Source organism: Miniopterus natalensis, chromosome X, assembly GCF_054644295.1.
Source record: "Miniopterus natalensis isolate mMinNat1 chromosome X, mMinNat1.hap1, whole genome shotgun sequence".
In the NCBI taxonomy this organism is placed as follows: Eukaryota; Metazoa; Chordata; class Mammalia; order Chiroptera; family Miniopteridae; genus Miniopterus; species Miniopterus natalensis.
Genome location: NC_142103.1, coordinates 53,475,321 through 53,492,181, shown reverse-complemented (window position 1 = coordinate 53,492,181; position 16,861 = coordinate 53,475,321). Strand labels below are relative to the sequence as shown.

Here is a 16,861-nt window from a genome sequence, read left to right as displayed (position 1 = left end):
GCCTGTTCTTATGCCAGGTCCATGCTGTTTTGATTACTATGGCCATTAAGTATAGTTTGATAGCAGGTATTGTGATCCCTCCAAATTGGTTCTTCTTTTTCAAGATTGCTATGGCTATTCTGGGTCTTTTTAGGTTCCATATAATTTTTTGGAGTATTTGTTCTAGATCTGTGTAATATGCCATTGATATTTTAATAGGAATCGTGTTGAATTTATAGATTGCTTTGGGTAGTATGGCTCTTTTAATGATGTGAATTCTTGCAATCCATGAATAAGGTATATGGTTCCACTTATTTGTGTCTTCCTCAATTTCTTTCTTCAATGTCCTATAGTTTTCTGAGTCCAGGTCTTTTACCTCCTTGGTTAAATTTATTTCTAAGTACCTTATTTTTTTTGTTACAATAGTAAATGGATTGTTCTCTTAATTTCTAGTTCATTATTGGTGTATAAAAATGCCTGATTTCTTAATATTAATTTTGTATCTTGCTACTTTACCAAATTCATTTATTAGATCTAGTTTTAAAAGATTATCTAGTCCTAGCCGGTTTGACTCAGTGGTTGGAACATTGGTCCGTAGAGTGACGGGCCCCAGGTTCGATTTTGGCCAAGGGCATGTACCTCTGTTGCAGGCTCAATCCCTGGGCTTGGTGGTTGGGGTGCATGTGGGAGGCAACCAATTGATGTGTCTCTCTCATATTGATATCTTCCCCCCATTCCACTCTCTCTGAAAAGCAATGGAAAAAATATACTTGGGTGAGGATTAAAAAAAAAAAAAAAAGGATCTAAATGAGGATTGGGAATGCAGTTTGTTTTTGGTGTGATGGAAATGTTCTAAAATTATATTGTGGTGATGGTTGTACAACTCTGTAAATTTACTTAAAAAATAATGAATTGTGCACTCAAAACAAGTGAATTTTATGATATGCAAGTTCGGTAAATCTGCCAATGAATAAATACATAAATGAGATCATCTGCTGATTGTTGAAGCTTCTCATTTCACAGATGGAAAAGCTGAGGCCCAGGTAGGTATAATTTCTTGCCCAAAGTCAAACATTTAGCAAGTAGCAGAGCCAGCATTGTCTTTTTGTTGTTTAGTATGCATAATTGGTTCAGACTATGATAGATTGTGTGGAATTATCATGGAAACAAGAGCCAAAATAATTGGAAGTGCCAGGTAAGTATAAAATTGCTATTCTGGATAATAGTAAAAATAAATAATAACATTTTATGGTACTTTACTGTTTACAAAGTGCTTTTGAAGCCACCCTACCTGCTCTTAAGGTTAATATTTATGTGAAGCTTTCTTAAAAGCAGATCTAATTTTTGGCTTGACTTCCAGGAAACTAAGAAACAAATTTACTGTTCAACCATATTAACTACATTAGCCTTTGTACTTAGCCTAATTGCTACCTCTTCCTTTTCTTGGCTTTGATTTTCTGTTCTTATAAGCTAATTGTAGATCTGTCTTTTATTATAAACCACCTCAAATTAATTTAGGAAAGATGCAGGGTCAGAATAAATCAAGATAAAACTGGGTAAAGTGTTTTTTATGGTCAAGGAAATGTGATTTCTAGAGGTGAATATGGTAGTCCCCTTCTAGTTCTCAGAAGTCCACATTCACTTGGCTCCCCTTTATTTCTTTCCATCGAGGAAATCGTGTAATGTAGTGGAAAAAAACACGAGCAGACAGAGCTGGGTTTGAAATGTAGATGTATTATTTCCTAGCTTTGAGTTCTTGGCCAGATCACTCAAATACTCTGAATAGTATTTTCCTCATTTGTAAAATGGGGATAATTTCTAGCTCTTGGGACTATGATTAAGAGTAAGATAAGGTATGATAAGGCCTGGCACATATTAAGTGCTCCATAATTGTGTATTCCCTTTTGTTTTTATCTGATCCAAACAATGGTAGAGGCTTTAGTATACATTAGTACTGGGAGATCTCAAAGGTCAGCCTGTCTCAAAGAGGGAGGTTTTCCTGAGCATCCAGAGTGGCTTTTGGTACTATAGTGCAAAGAGAGAGGTTACCCAGGAATCCCTGGTGGCAGTAGTCTGGCATTTTGGTCAGTATTTTATAGGTTTTGGAATAATTTTCCTCACCACCAAAACTTCCTCTTTGGACCTCACTTTGTACTTTGGAAACCCCAGCTAAACCATTACTCTTAGAAACCACTGGGATTTGTTTTAGGGTTGTGTTTTTTTAGATATCATTTTGTGGTTTTGTGGTACAATATTTAAATGCTTTAGAAAGATTTTTTTATGAGCTCCAGAGACATTTCCTTATTTGAGAAACCCATTCTGGACAGGGAGTCAGGAGACCTGGGTTCTGATACTGACGTGCTATATGAACTTAGATTTCATTTTTCTTATGAGTAAAATAATATCTAGCCTTTACTGAGCAATTACAATGTGCCAGGCACTATTCTAAGTGCTGTACATAAACATTACATATTTATATACTTACTTAACACTCACAAAAATACTATTATTTTTCTCATTTTAAATATATAAAAATAAAGACCCAGAAAGCTTGAGCAAGTTGCTGAGAGACAGAATATAAAGCAGACAGTCTGTGACTCAAAAGCCTACTCTGTACTGCTTAAATTAAATTAGCAGATTGGATTATCCCGACATTTCCTAAACCTTGTTCCTGATGATTACTCGTCCCACAAGATAAGTTGTTTAAACAAATGAAAAGGATTCCAAGGTAAAATATGTTAATACCATAAACATAGTGAATTTTTACCATTAAAGTCTCTGAGAAACCCTGCAATAAAGAAACCTGCTTATATTTATTTAATCCAGGGTTTCCCTAACCTGACCACACTTGTGTGTGTGTGTTCACCAATTAACATCCTCTGGAACTAGGATTTATAGAATATGCTTTGAGAAATGTTGGTGTCAATTTGGAAAATTAATTCTAATTTCAGTGCTTCAAACTCTTAATAATGATATATGTGTGGACTGTGAAATGCGGCATTTCTTTCTGAGTTTCAAATTTGCTTTAATTGGAGGGGTGCTGAAAAAGAGTGTGAGGAGGCATAAATTCAAGGCTAGCCTGGGTTGCATTTTTAACACTTGCTTCAAATGACCTTGTACATATTGGCACAAAAAGCTTCATTTTGTCCTTCCTTTCCTCCTTCCTGCCCTGTTATATATTTTCTTGTTATTACTTTAAAGAAGAGACCTATATCAGAGACGTTTGTTGTTAAAGTAGAAGAAAGTCTTTTAACTGTGTTCAGGGTGCAGCAGTTGTTTTCATCATGAATGTTCTTTACTGTCAGAGGTGATGCCACATGGAACAGGGCTTATGTTGAACATGTATACCACTGATGGATCTCATTACACTGGCACTGTTGCTCTTCCTGGAGGCAGATGTCTCATCTTTTTATTTTTGCAGTGTATCCAAGTTATTACTAATAATTGTGGCAACTGATTTTTTCCCTTCCTTCCTTCCTTCCTCCCTCCCCTCTCCTCCCTCCCTCCCTCCCTCCCTCCCTCCCTCCCTCCCTCCCTCCCTCCCTCCCTCCCTCCCTCCCTCCCTCCCTCCCTTCCTTCCTTCCTTCCTTCCTTCCTTCCTTCCTTCCTTCCTTCCTTCCTTCCTTCCTTCCTTCCTTCCTTCCTATAAAAAAACAACAACACACCACCCAGCTTCTCCTAGAGCAGTGATTTTCAACAGGTGTGCTGCAGCAGACACACTGGTGTGCCACAAGAATTATTTAAACATGCAATACCTAACTATTTAGTCAGGGCACTGACCTATTCTCCCTTATATTGTCAAATAAAAAAAAATAACAGCCAACAGAACAATAGCTGTCCAGTTCACTATACCTATTTTTTAGTCAACTAGACAGAAAATATATTTTTTGGTGTGCCACAGAATTTTAGTAATTGGTTTATGTGTGCAATGAGATGAAAAGAGTTAAAAATCACTGTCCTAGAACAAATGTGTTGTAAATGTCAGTGCCCTGTCTATAGCCAGGGAGTGCAAAACTAACAAAGCAATTGGATGGCCAGCCTGGGAATTAGAGTCTGTATAGTACCTAGCCATGGTCAGTCCCTCCCCTCCCCTCCCCTCCCCTCCCCTCCCCTCCCCTCCCCTCCCCTCCCCTCCCCTCCCCTCCCCTCCCCTCCCCTCCCCTCCCCTCCCCTCCCCTCCCCTCCCCTCCCCTCCCCTCCCCTCCCCTCCCCTCTTTTTCTTTCCTTTCCTTCGGTCTCTCTCTCTCTCTTTCCTTCCTTCCTCCCTCCCTCCCTGCCTCCCTCCCTTCCTTCCTTCCTCTCTCCCTCCCTCCCTTTGTTCTTCCCTCCCATGTTCCAACTCTTCTCTCCTCTCTACTCTTTCTCTTCTTTTTTCTTCATTCTCATTCTCTTTCCTCCTTCCATTTTCTCCCTCCTCTCTCCTTCCTTCTCTCCCTTTCATTTTTCTTCTACCTCCTCTTCCCTCTCCTCCCCTCCCCTCATGTCTCTTATGTCTCTACCTCGTCCCTCTCCCTTTTTCTTTTCTCTCCACGCTGCACCCTACACACATACACAATATACATGTTCTATGGGATCTAGGTTTCTGTGAGATAAAGGCACGGCAGGCAGAGGAACCCTCTTACTACTACACTGTCTCAGAACCAGAGGGGACTCTGGTGCCCATGAGTGGAAAAAGGGAGAGTCTGAGTAATTGCTGTTCTCCTAAAAGGTCTTACCTGTTAATGGACACAGGTTCCCTGCAGTGTGGAGCCTTAAGGAAGTATACATCAACAGTTTCAATATCAACATCCCCCCCTGCCCCCATCAAGGCTTCCTCCAGGACTACCCTCCAAGAGGAACATAACACCCTTCATACATGGACATTGCAGCTTCTTGGTAAGTAGTGCCCTGGGCCTTAGCAAGAGCTCCTTCTGAGTGGCCAGTTTTTCTCTGTGTTGAACATCTCCTGCTTGGGACAGGCAGGAGAGAGCTAAAGATTATACTTTAAATTTCTGCTCCTTACCTCTTGCCCTTTCTTTTTCTGAAGTGAGACTCCTGAGAGTAAGAGAGTGAACCACTATTCCAATTGCACTTATTTCTTCTATTAAACTAATCACAATTCCTCTAACAGCAGCAAGACTGCTTACTTTTAACTTTCATTTGGCTAATGAAATCACATGCTTTTACCAAACTATTCTCATCAAGCTTATATAGTCTTCTGCATTCAGATTAGCACATGCCTACCTGTAGCTTCCCCAACAGGAAAAGAAATTGTACTCACTTCATGCTTCTCTTGCAGCATTCCTTTGTGGCTTTTCCCGCATGTATTTTCTACCCACCCACCCATTCCTACTCTTCTACTTATTCTGTGGCTAAAGATTGCTGCAGATTCTCTTCTGTCTTAGTCCATTTGGGCTGCTATAACAACATACCACAGAGTGGGTGGCTTATAAACAAACTTATTTCTCACACTTCTAGAGGCTGGAAGTCCAAGATTAGGGTGTTAGCATGGTTGGCTTCTGGTAAAGTCCCTCTTCCATGTTGCAAACTGTCAGCTACTCACTGTGTCATCACATGGTGGAAGGAGACAATGAATCTCTCTCTCGAGCCTCTTTTATAAGGGTACTAATTCCACTAATGCTATTTATTAGGGCCCCACCTCCAAATATAGGCATAATGGGCATTAGGATTTTAATATATGACTTTGGGGAAACACAAATATTCAGACCATAGCACCTTCCTTCTCCATTTATACCTTTTGACCTTAAAATGTCTCCTGTGTTTTACTAGTTTTTTGTTTTTCCCCCCTTTATTTTACATTGGTAAAATGTAAAATTGCTGAGTCTGGCTTTTTGTTAATTGACTCTTTACTACTGCTCTGGCCTTATCCTTCCACCTTACCTCCCTCCCTTCTGCAATTGGATGTTCTTGCTCCTTTCCTCATTTTTCTCCAGCCACCTTGTAGCCTTCTGTATCTGTCCCTCTAGCAAGGATGACATGTGCTGGAAATACATGCCTTCCTATCCAGTACAGGAAAAGAAGTCTTGTTTTTCTTCGGGATTGTGAAAGAGCATTTGTTTGTTTGCTTGTTTGTTTTTTATTGTGGTTAAGAAAACAGTATTAAATTTACCATCTTAACCATTTTTAAGTGTACAGTTCAGTAGTATTAAATATATTCACATTATTGTGCAACAAACCTCTAGGACTTTTTCATCTTGCAACACCAAAACTCTATACTTACTAAACATTAATTCCCTCTTCCTGGTCCCCTCCTCCCTAGTCCTTAGAAACCATTTTTCTACTTTCTGTTTCTATAATTTTGACTACTTTAGATACTTCATATGAGTGGATTGATACAGCATTTGTCATTTTATGACTGGCTTATTTCACTTAGCATAATATTAACCATGTTATAGCATCTGGCAGTATGTTCTTTTTAAAGGCTGCATAATATTCCATTGTGTATAAATACCATATTTTCTTTCTTTATTTGTGTATATACATTTGGGTTGCTTCCACCTCTTGGCTGTTGTGAATAATGCTGCAATGAACATGGGTGTGCAAATATCCCTTTAAGATCCTGATTTTAATTATTTAGATATAAATCCAAAAGTAGAATTGCTTGATATATTTGGTAATTCTTTTTAAAAAATTTTTGAAGAACTTCTATACTGTTTTTCATAATGGATGCAACCAGTTTTCATTTCCACCATCTTTGTACAAGGGTTCCAACTTCCCCGTATCCTTACCAACAGTTGTTATTTTCTGCTCTTTTTATAGTGGCTACACTAATGGGTGTGAGGTGATATCTTGTGGTTTTGATTTGAATATCTCTTATGATTAGTGATTATGAGCATCTTTTCATATGCTTGTTGGTCATTTGTTTATCTCCTTTGCAGAATTGTCTATTCTAGTCCTTTGCTGATTTTTTTATCCCTCCCTTATCCTTAATCTTTTTACTATCTCTTTAGTTTTGCCTTTTTCACAATGTCATATAGTAGGAATAACACTATGTTGGCTTCCTTTGCTTAGTAATATGCATTTAAGTTTTCTCTATGTCTTTTCATGCTTGATAGCTCATTTCTTTTTTTTATTATTCTGTACCCTTTTATTGTTTTATTTTTCAATTATAGTTTACATTCAGTATTATTTTGTATTAGTTTCAGCTGTACAGCAGAGTGGTTAAACAATCATATACTTTACAAAATATTCCCCCTGGTATTTCCAGTACCTGCCTGACATCATACATAGTTATTACAATATTTTCGACTATACTTCCTCTGCTGTACTTTACATCCCCATGATTACTTTGTAATTACCAATTTGTACTTCATAATTCCTTTACCTCTTTCACCCAGCCCCCTAACCATCCTCCCCTCTAGCAACCATCAATTCGTTTTCCATATCTATAAGTCTATTTCTTTTTTTTGTTCATTTATATTGTCCTTTAGATTCCACATATAAGTGAAATATAGTATTTGCCTTCTTCTGACTGACTTATTTCACTGAGCATAATTCCCTCAAGGTCCATCCATTCTCTCACAAATGGTAAGATATTCTTTTTATGGCAGATTAATACTCCATTGTGTTTATGTACAACAGTATTTTATCCATTTATCTACTGATGGGCACTTGGGCTGCTTCCATATCTTGGCCATTGTAAGTAATGCTGCAGTGAACATAAGGACACATATATTCTTTAGGGTTTCTTTGGATAAATACCCAGAAGTGGAATTGCTGGGACATAAGGCAGTTCCATTTTAAATTTTTTGAGGAAGCTTCATAATGTTTTTTATTGTGGCTGCATCAGTCTGCATTCCCACCAATAGTGCATGAGGGTACCCTTTTCTCCACGCACTCACCAGCACTTGTTTGTTGGTTTATTAATGAAAGCCATTCTGGCAGGCGTGAGGTGATATCTCATTGTGGTTTTAATTTGGATTTCTCTGATGATTGGTGAAGTTGATCATATATCTATTGGCCTTCTGTATACCCTCTTTGGAGGAGTGTCTATTAATGCCCTCTGCCTATTTTTAAATTAGATTTTTTTGTTGTTGTTGTTGTTTTGGTGTTGAGTAGTACACGTTCTTTATAAACTTTGGATATTAACCCCTTATCAGATGTATCATTGGCAAATATATTCTTCTGTTCTGTAGCTTGTCTTTTTGTTTTTTGATGGTTTCCTTGGCTGTGCAAAAATGTTTGTTTGATTGTTTGATTTTACTTCTGTTACCCTTGCCAGAGGAGATATATCACAAAAAATATTGCTATGAGAAATGTCAGAGGTTTTACTGCCTATGGTTTCTTTTAGGAGTTTAATGGTTTCAAGTATTACATTTAAATTTTTATCCATTTTGAGTTTTTTTTTTTGTATATAATATAAAAAGTTGGCCTAGTTTGATTTGTCTACATATACCTGTCTAATTTTCCCAGCACCATATATTGAATAGACTATCTTTACCCCATTATATGTTCTTGTGTCCTTTGTCAGATATTAACTGACCATATAGATGTGGGTTTATTTCTCAGCTCTCTATTCCATTCCATTGATCTATATGTCTGTTTTTATGCCAGTACCATGCTGTTTTGATTACTATGGATTTGTAGTATAGTTTGATATCAGGTATTGTGATACCTCCAACTTTCTTCTTCTTTCTCAAGATTGCTGAGACTATTTGGGCTCATTTTCGGTTCCATATAAATTTTTGGGATATTTGTTCTAGATCTGTAATATTCCATCGGTATTTTAATAAGATTATTTTCAATCTATAGATTGCTTTGAGTAGTATGGACCTTTTAATGCTGCTAATTGTTGCATTCCATGGATACAGTATATTCTTCTACATATTTGTGTCTTTCTCAGTTTTTTTCTTCAGTGTCTTATAATTTTCCAAGTACAGGTAGTTTACCTCCTTGTTAAATTTATTCCTAGATATTTTATTTTTTTGATGTAATTGTAAAGGGATTTGTTTTCTTAGTGTCCCTTTCTGTAGTTCATTATTGGCTTATAAAAATGCAACCTATTTCTGAACATTAATTTTTAATCATGCTACTTTACTGAATTCATTTATCAATTCCAGTGATTTTGTGTATAGAATCTTTAGAGTTCTTTATATACTATATCAAGTCATCTGCAGGTAATGACAGTCTTACTTATTCTTTTCCAGTTTGGATGACTTTTATTTCTTTTTCTTGTCTGATTGTTGTGGCTAGGACTTCAAGTACTATATTGAATAAGAGTGGTGAAACTGTACATCCCTGTCTTGTTTCTGATATTAACAGAAATGCTTTTAGTTTTTGCACATTGAATATGACGATGGCTGTGGGCTCATCATATATGGCCTTTATTATGTTGAGATATGTTCCCTCTATTGCCATTTTGCTGAGAGCTTTTATCATAAATGTGTGCTGGTTTTGTCAAATGCTTTTGTACATCTATTGATATGATCATATGATTTTATTCTTTATTTTGTCTATGTGGTATATCATGTTATTTGATTTATGGATATTATAACAACCTTGCATCCCAGAAATAAATCCCACTTGACCATATTGCATAATCTTTTAAATGTATTGCTTAATTTGGATAGATAATATTTTGTTGAGGATTTTTTGCATCTATATTCATCAGGGATATTGTCCTATAATTTTTTTGTTTGTAGTATCTTTATCTGATTTTGCAGTTAGGATAAGGTTGGCCTCATTAAATGAGCTTGGGAGTCTTCCCTCTTTTTGAATTTTTTGTAATAGTTTGAGAAGAATAAGTGTTAGTTCTTTGACTATTTGGTACAATTTACCTGTGAAACCATCCAGTTCAGGAATTTTGTTTGTTGGGAGATTTTTAATTACTGCTTTGAATTTGTTAGTAGTAATTGTCATGTTCAGATTTTCTGTTTCTTTGTGATTCAGTTTTGGAAGATTGTATGCTTCTAGGAATTTATTTTTTCCAGATTGGCCAATTTGTAGGCATATATGGGTTTATAATATTTGCTTATAATACTTTGTATTAGTGTGTAATCAGTTGTTATTTCTCCACTTTCATTTATTTGGGGCCTCTCTCTCTTTTGTTATGAGCCTGGTTAAAGGTTTATCTGTTTATCTTTTCAAACAACCAGCTTTTGGTTTCATTGATCTTTTCTATTGTTTTTTCAGATTATATTTCATAGATTTCTACTCTGAGGTTAATTATTTTATTTCTTCAACTCACTTTGTGCTTTGTTGTTATTTTTCTAGTTCTTTTAGGTAGATGGTTAGATTGTTTATTTAAGATTTTTATCGTTTATTGAGGTAGTCCTGTAATGTTATTAATTTCCTTGTTAGGACTTCTTTTGCTCTTTCCCATAGATTTTGGGTTGTTGTGCTTTCATTTTCATTTGTCTCAAGGTATCTTTTAGTTTCTTCCTTGATCTCTTCGTTAACCCATTTATTGTTTAGTAACTTGTTATTTAGCCTCCATGTGTGTGTTTTTCAATTTTTTTCTTGTAATAGATTTTTAGATTCATACCATTGTGCTCAGAGAAGATGCTTTATATGGTTTCAGCCTTCAATTTTTTGAGAGTTGTGTTCTTATCCATTCAGCTACCCTATAACTTTTGACAAGAGCATTTAATCCATTTATATTTAAGGTGATTATTGACAGGTACATATTTATTGCCATTTTATTCTTTGTAACTATGTTCCTCTTCCCTCCCCCCCCCCCAAAAAAAAAAATAATAACTCCCTTCAACATTCTTGTAATACTGATTTGGTGGTAATTAACTCCTTTACCTTTTTCTCATCAGGGCAGCTCTTTATTTCTCTTTTAATTTTAAATGATATCCTTTCTTAGTAGTTAGTCTTGGTTGTATGTCCTTGCTTTTCATCACTTTAAATATTTCCTGCCAGTCTCTTCTGGCCTGAAATGTTTCTGTTGAGAAATCAGCTGACAGTCTTATGATGATTTCTCCCTTGTAGGTAATTAACTGTCTTTCTCTTACTGCATTAGGACCACCCCCCCCCCTTTGTCTTTAACCTTTGCCATTTTAATTATGATGTACCTTTGTGTGGGCCTCTTTGGGTTCATCTTGTTTTGGACTCTCTGAGCTTCCTAGACTGGTGTGTCTTTTTCTTTCACCATGTTAGGAAAATTTTCAGCCATTATTTCTTCAAATAGATTCTCAGTCCCTTACTATCTCCCTTCTCTTTCTTGTACCCCTATGATGTGGATGTTGTTATGCTTCATGTTGTCCTGGAGGTCCCTTAAACTACTTTTTTTTTTTTTAATCCTCACTGGTGCATAATTTTTCCATTGCTTTTCAGAGAGAGTGGAAGAGAAAGAGAGACATCAATGTGAGAGAGACACAGCAATTGGTTGTCTCTCACATGCACCCTGACTGGGGTCGGGGATCAAGCCCACAACTGAGGTATGCACCCTTGAGCAGAATCGAACCCAGGGCCCTTCAATCTGTGGGCTGACGCTCTAACCACTAAGCCAAACTGGCTAAGGAAACTATCTTCATTTTTAATTTCTCTTTTCTTTTTGCTGCTCTCATTTGGTGTTTTTCTATTACCTCACCTTCCAGATCAATGATTTGATCGTCTCCTTCATCTAACCAACTGTTATTTTGTTCGTGTATTCTTCATTTTTAGATATATTATGCATTTCTGACTGCTTCTTTTTTATGATTTCTATGTCCTTTTTTATGCTTGCTATCTCTGTTGAAGTTCTCACTAAGTTTCTTGTGCATCATTATAGTCATCGTTTTAAACTCTGTATCTGGTAGATTGCTTGCCTCCATTTCATTTAGTTCTTTTTCTTGTAGTGTCTCCTCTTTTTTCACTTAAGGCATGTTTTTTCATCTCCCCATTTTGCCTGCTTCTCTGTGTTTGTTTCTATGTATTAGATAGATATGCTATGACTCCCTGTATTGGTAGGGTGGCCTTAAGTAGCAGGTGTCCTATGGGAATCAGTGGTGCAGTTTCCTTGATCAACTGAGCTAGGTGCTCCAGAAATGTCCCTTAGGTAAGTTATGTGGGCCCTCCTATTGTAGTTGAGTATTGATTGCTGTTGGCCCGTTTGTGCATGGGGTTGACTCTCAGGTTGGCTGACTGTGAGGATTAACCGTGACCACGGTGTATGAGCTGCTATGTGGGTTTGCACCACACAATTCAGAATTTGCCCCAGCACTGTCTGCTGCCTGTAGAGATCTTTTTCTGGGCGTGTCTCTTGTGGAACTAATTAGATCCTGCTCTCATGTTTTCTGAAGCTTACAACTGGCTTTGTTGGTTTTGGGACCTCTTGGTTGGGACTCTGGTGTAGTCCATTGGCAGACACTAGCTGTGACTGGCCCTGGGCTACATGTTTGGAGCTACAAAGAGATTCACAGTTTGTGGTTGCCTCTTTGAAGACTGGGTGTGCATGGGAGAAGCCAAACTATGCACCAAGGCCAGCTCCCTCCAGCACTAAGCCTGGGGGCAGGTCAGAAAATGTCCCAAGGCACCTCAAGTTCCACCTCCACCTGTCTCCACCTGCCAGCTGCCTGTAAGGCTCAGTCACTGAAAGAGCTTCTGAAAGCATGCTAGTTGCATAAGGTAGGCTCTAGGGGAGTCACCAAGCAAGCATGAGTGGTGTTCACCAGAATGGTACAGGTTCAAACTTGGCACCAGTGCTCTATCTGAGGCCACTCAGCTAAAATCTCTGGGTGCACAAGAGCAGCTGCTACCAGCCAGGCATGTGCCTGTGGATTTTTGTGTTTGTGCAGGGTCTCAGAGAGTCATCAGAATGAGGACAACAGAGTTCATCAGACCCAAACAGATCAATGTTTTGTTGTTTGAAGGGAGAGCTTTGCACAGGAATAGTGGTACTGGTTCTTACCTGTGAAGGGAAACTAGTTTTCACCCTAGAGCCACACAACTCAGTCTCTCCCTAAGTCTGCCTGGCCCTCCTCGAGGGCCTTCCTAGAAAATCTGCATTGCAGGCCTAGGCTAGCCACAGTGAGCTGAAAATTCTGCAGTGCTTTAACTTAGCACGACAGAACCACCTGGAATCATAAGGGTGGGGCTACTGGATCTTCAGACCCAGGTGTGGGAATGTTGCCCTCCACAGAGCCACACAACTCAGTCTCTGACATCCCCTGCATTCTCCCAGACCTCTGCACCACAGGCAGAGGCAGCTAACTCCTCTGCAGGATGTGAGCTCCACAGGGCAGTGTGACATAGAGTCAGGAGGGTGGTGGTATTGCATTTCCCCAGGCTGATGCCATAAGGAAGGGAGTGCTCCACCAGAGAAAGATGCCTTCTGTGGGCAGTGTAGTAGAGGAACTCAGCACAGGGACACTGGCGGCTGTCACTTCAGGCCTCTCCCAGCAGCCACATAACCCAGTCTCTCCTCAAAGAACTCTGGTTCACTCTGGGCCTCCTTCCCTCTGCTAGAGCCCAGGGTGAGTGGCTGCAGATGAAATTTTGTGCTCTGGCCCTTTAAGAGTTTACCTGGGTTTCTAGGAGACACCTATCTCTCCCTAGCAGACTGAATTTTACAGTTAGATGTTATGTGGACTCCTCTTTGTGCCTCTTCTGCTCTGGGTTGTGGAACTTGGTGTAGGGTTGAGACCCCACACTCCTCAGTGGGAACCTTTGCAGCCAAGATAGCCCCCAGGATTCTCAACCCCTGCATGTGGGTGTGGTAGCAACCCGTTTCACATCTCCACTGTTCCTACCATTCTGAATGTGGCTTCTGTAAATCCTTGTTTATAAGATTCTGGGAGAGGGAAATATGGTGGCACTCTGAGAAAAGGCAGAGTGCCCCTGATCCCAGCCATGGACTCAATTTACTCCTAAAATCCTATGTAGCCAGCTTGGAAAAACCAGAGAAACATACATGAGTGGACAGAGTGCGAGTGGGGAGCACTGAAGAAACATCACAGAGTCCAGTAAGAGAGGGGGGGTGTTGGAAAGGGAAGCCCCCCTGAAGCCTGTATTGGGCTCCAAGCCCAGAGGTTTGCAGGCTGCAAAGCTCCCTCCCCTCGGGAGTGTGGACTGACATCCAAAAGCGGGGATCTCACACCTGGAGCAGAGGAGAAGGGAAGGAGCGCCCTGCGCGGAGGACAGAGGGACCTAGGGAAGTGGTGAGTTTGTGAGGAGGGCACAGCGCCTTCCTAGCGAAACAAAGCTTCTAGGGGCGGCTGCGACCGAGGTATAATGCTCGGGGTGCCAACCATATGGAAGGCTGTCCCAAAGTGTGTGTCACCCAAGTGGTAAGTGACCAGAGGACTATGCTGAGCAGCAGCACATGGGAACGCTCTGCCCCCTGTAAAGCATCGTGTTGAGCCCCAGAAAGCACTGAATCTGTGTGGCATGGGGGAGGGGAGGAGCCCTCCCCGCCCTGAGCTCCTGGTGCAGAGAGGCTGGGATCTGTGACCAGCCCTGAGGGCGCCCTCCTGCCCTGAGCTCTCTGTGCCCAGAGATTGGGGTCAGTGACCAGCACTGAGGGGCATTGTGGAGGCCTGTGAAGCTGCCCCAGCTTTGCTGAGACCAGCCGTGTGGGGAGCTGTGGGGAGCTATGTGGAGGGGACTTTGTGTCCCCTCCTGCTGGGTGCCTTGGCGCGCTGGCAGCCGGACCTTGAGGGGCGGACTTTCTGCCTGTGTGTTGCTTTGTGTGTTTGTGATTTTGATCGCGGAACTGTCTCCCACCTTCCCAGTGTGCACTGTGCAGACAGACCAGCAGAGGCTGGGATTGGGGTCTGCATAGTAGAGGGTCTGAGGGGCAGGCCTGGTGGGACCAGCCAACCAGAGCTGAGGAGGGAGGGTCGGATCCCACCTGCATCTCCTGGAGACTGAAGCACTGACCCCAACAGGAAAGGGGTTGGTCCAACTCACTGAAGCCCCAGACACACCCGAAGGGCACAGTCCTGAGGGGTAAGGGAGAGCAGCTCACTGGAGGACATTATAAGAATAAGACTCTCAGGCACTGTTGTTTGGGAACTGGAGGAAAAGCTGAAAACCCCTGCTGGGGGCTGGGCAGGCAAAGGGCTCACCAGAATGTTTTTTAATCAAACCCACTGAGCCCAGGCTGATGAAATGACCCATACAGAAAAGGCAACAGGCTGAAATCAATCTGAAGCTGCAGCAGACCAGAGCATGGGGAACTAGAATCAGAGGAAAAGGTAGGGACTGAGGAGATGGCTGTGGAGCAGAGACTACCTCCTGCAGAGTGAGTGCCTGACAGCAAAACCTCTAAGAAAGGGGAATGATACCCTGAGCTACACTTGCCATCCTGCACCCTAAAGACTCTACAGAAGACTCTGGAGTAATACTAGTCAACTACAAGGTTGCAAAATAGTTGACAAGAGGAGATGGTCCATGGAGAGCCTCAGATGAACCATCTACCTAAGGACACTAGAGCCAAACCTAGACGGCTCCTCACATTGACTGATAGACAAGTACCTCCCAGGAGAACTGAAATCAGCATACAAAACAGTGAGCCTCAGACAACATAAGCTTCCCAGAAGAAACTCACCTGATTGACTTTCTTTTTTTCTTCTTCTGTTTTGGTTTGGTTCTGGTTTTGTTTTTTTGTTTGTTTGTTTGTTTTGTTTGTGTATGTGTTTGTTTTTTCTCTTTTGTCCTCAAGAAGAAGAGAAAGGGGAGAAAATTTGTTTTTTCTTCTTGTTTAAATTTTATTTTTTTTAAAAACATTTTTTAACTAAATGTTTTTCTCTTTTTTATAAAAGAATTTTGTCTTGCTTACCTTGTTTTTAGTTTTGTTTTATTTATTTGCTTTGTTTTGTTTTATACTTGCTTCTACTATCAAGACTTTCTTGATATCCCTGCTTAACGACTGGGACTTTATCATTATAACCAAGTTTACTGCTTTCCTCTAAAGTTTCCCCCAAATCTCTTACCGGACTCCCTCCCTTCCTGGGCTATATCTCTCTCTCTCTCCTCTCGATCCATTGGCATAACTTTTTTTTTCTTTTTCTACTTTTCTTTTGTTCTTTTGTTATCCTCCCTTCTATCCTCCTGTCTTTTTGTTCGATTCTTAGTTTCTCTTATTCTCTTTATTGTATTTTTGTTTTCTCATTTTCAACTATTACCCTATTCCTATTCTTTCCCTTAATTTTTTGCTGACCCTTCTTTCAGAATTTTTTCTCTGCTTCTGTTATCTCCCAGTAGCTTCTCTATTTTATACATTATAATTTTTTATTATTTTCTAAATTTTCACCATTATTAACAACAATATACATCTCTCTAAGTGTTACTTTTCTTTCTTTCTTTTTAAGCTTTTTGTGTGTGTGTGTGTGTTCTCCCCTCACTCTCCCAGTTCTATTTTCACGTGGGTTGTTTTCATTGTGACTGCCAAGATATTTTGTAAGATACCTCTTGTTTCCTGGAAGTTTAGTTGTCTATTGTCCTGCCTTACCAGCACCTGTACAACAGCTTACACAATGAATTTGGGGCTGAGACACAGTTAGCCAACTTGAGAGGAGGGTCCTCCCAAGGACTGATCAATAACAACCTAGACCCAACCACAACCAGAAAACATAAAGAAATCACAAAAGGGACGCCCACAAGAGGGACATGCCTAGAGCAAAGAGCTCAGAAGTATAAGGAAAACAAACCTCTGGGCTCCACTCGACCCACAAGACAAAATCCCATCCCATAAGACTGGGAGACAGCAAATATATCTAATATATATATACAAACACTAAGACCTACCAAAATGGGGAGACAAAGAAACAACTCCCAAATAAAAGAAAAATTGCCAGAAAAAGACTTTCATGAGATGGAGTTAAGCAAGTTATCAGAATCGGGGTGCAGAGTATTGATTATGAAGATGTTCAAGGAACTTAAGAAGACACTAGATGGTAAGATCGAGGACCTTAGTGAAAACCTGAAAAAAGGGATACCATAAATAAAGTCAGACAGA

At 39.9% G+C, this 16,861-nt stretch overlaps 1 protein-coding gene across 4 annotated transcripts in view; it reads left to right on the top strand.

Annotated features, from left to right (window-relative positions):
* MTMR8 (myotubularin related protein 8) overlaps positions 1–16,861 on the top strand; it is a 158,838-nt gene that overhangs the window by 6,248 nt on the left and 135,729 nt on the right. The window lies entirely within an intron of this gene.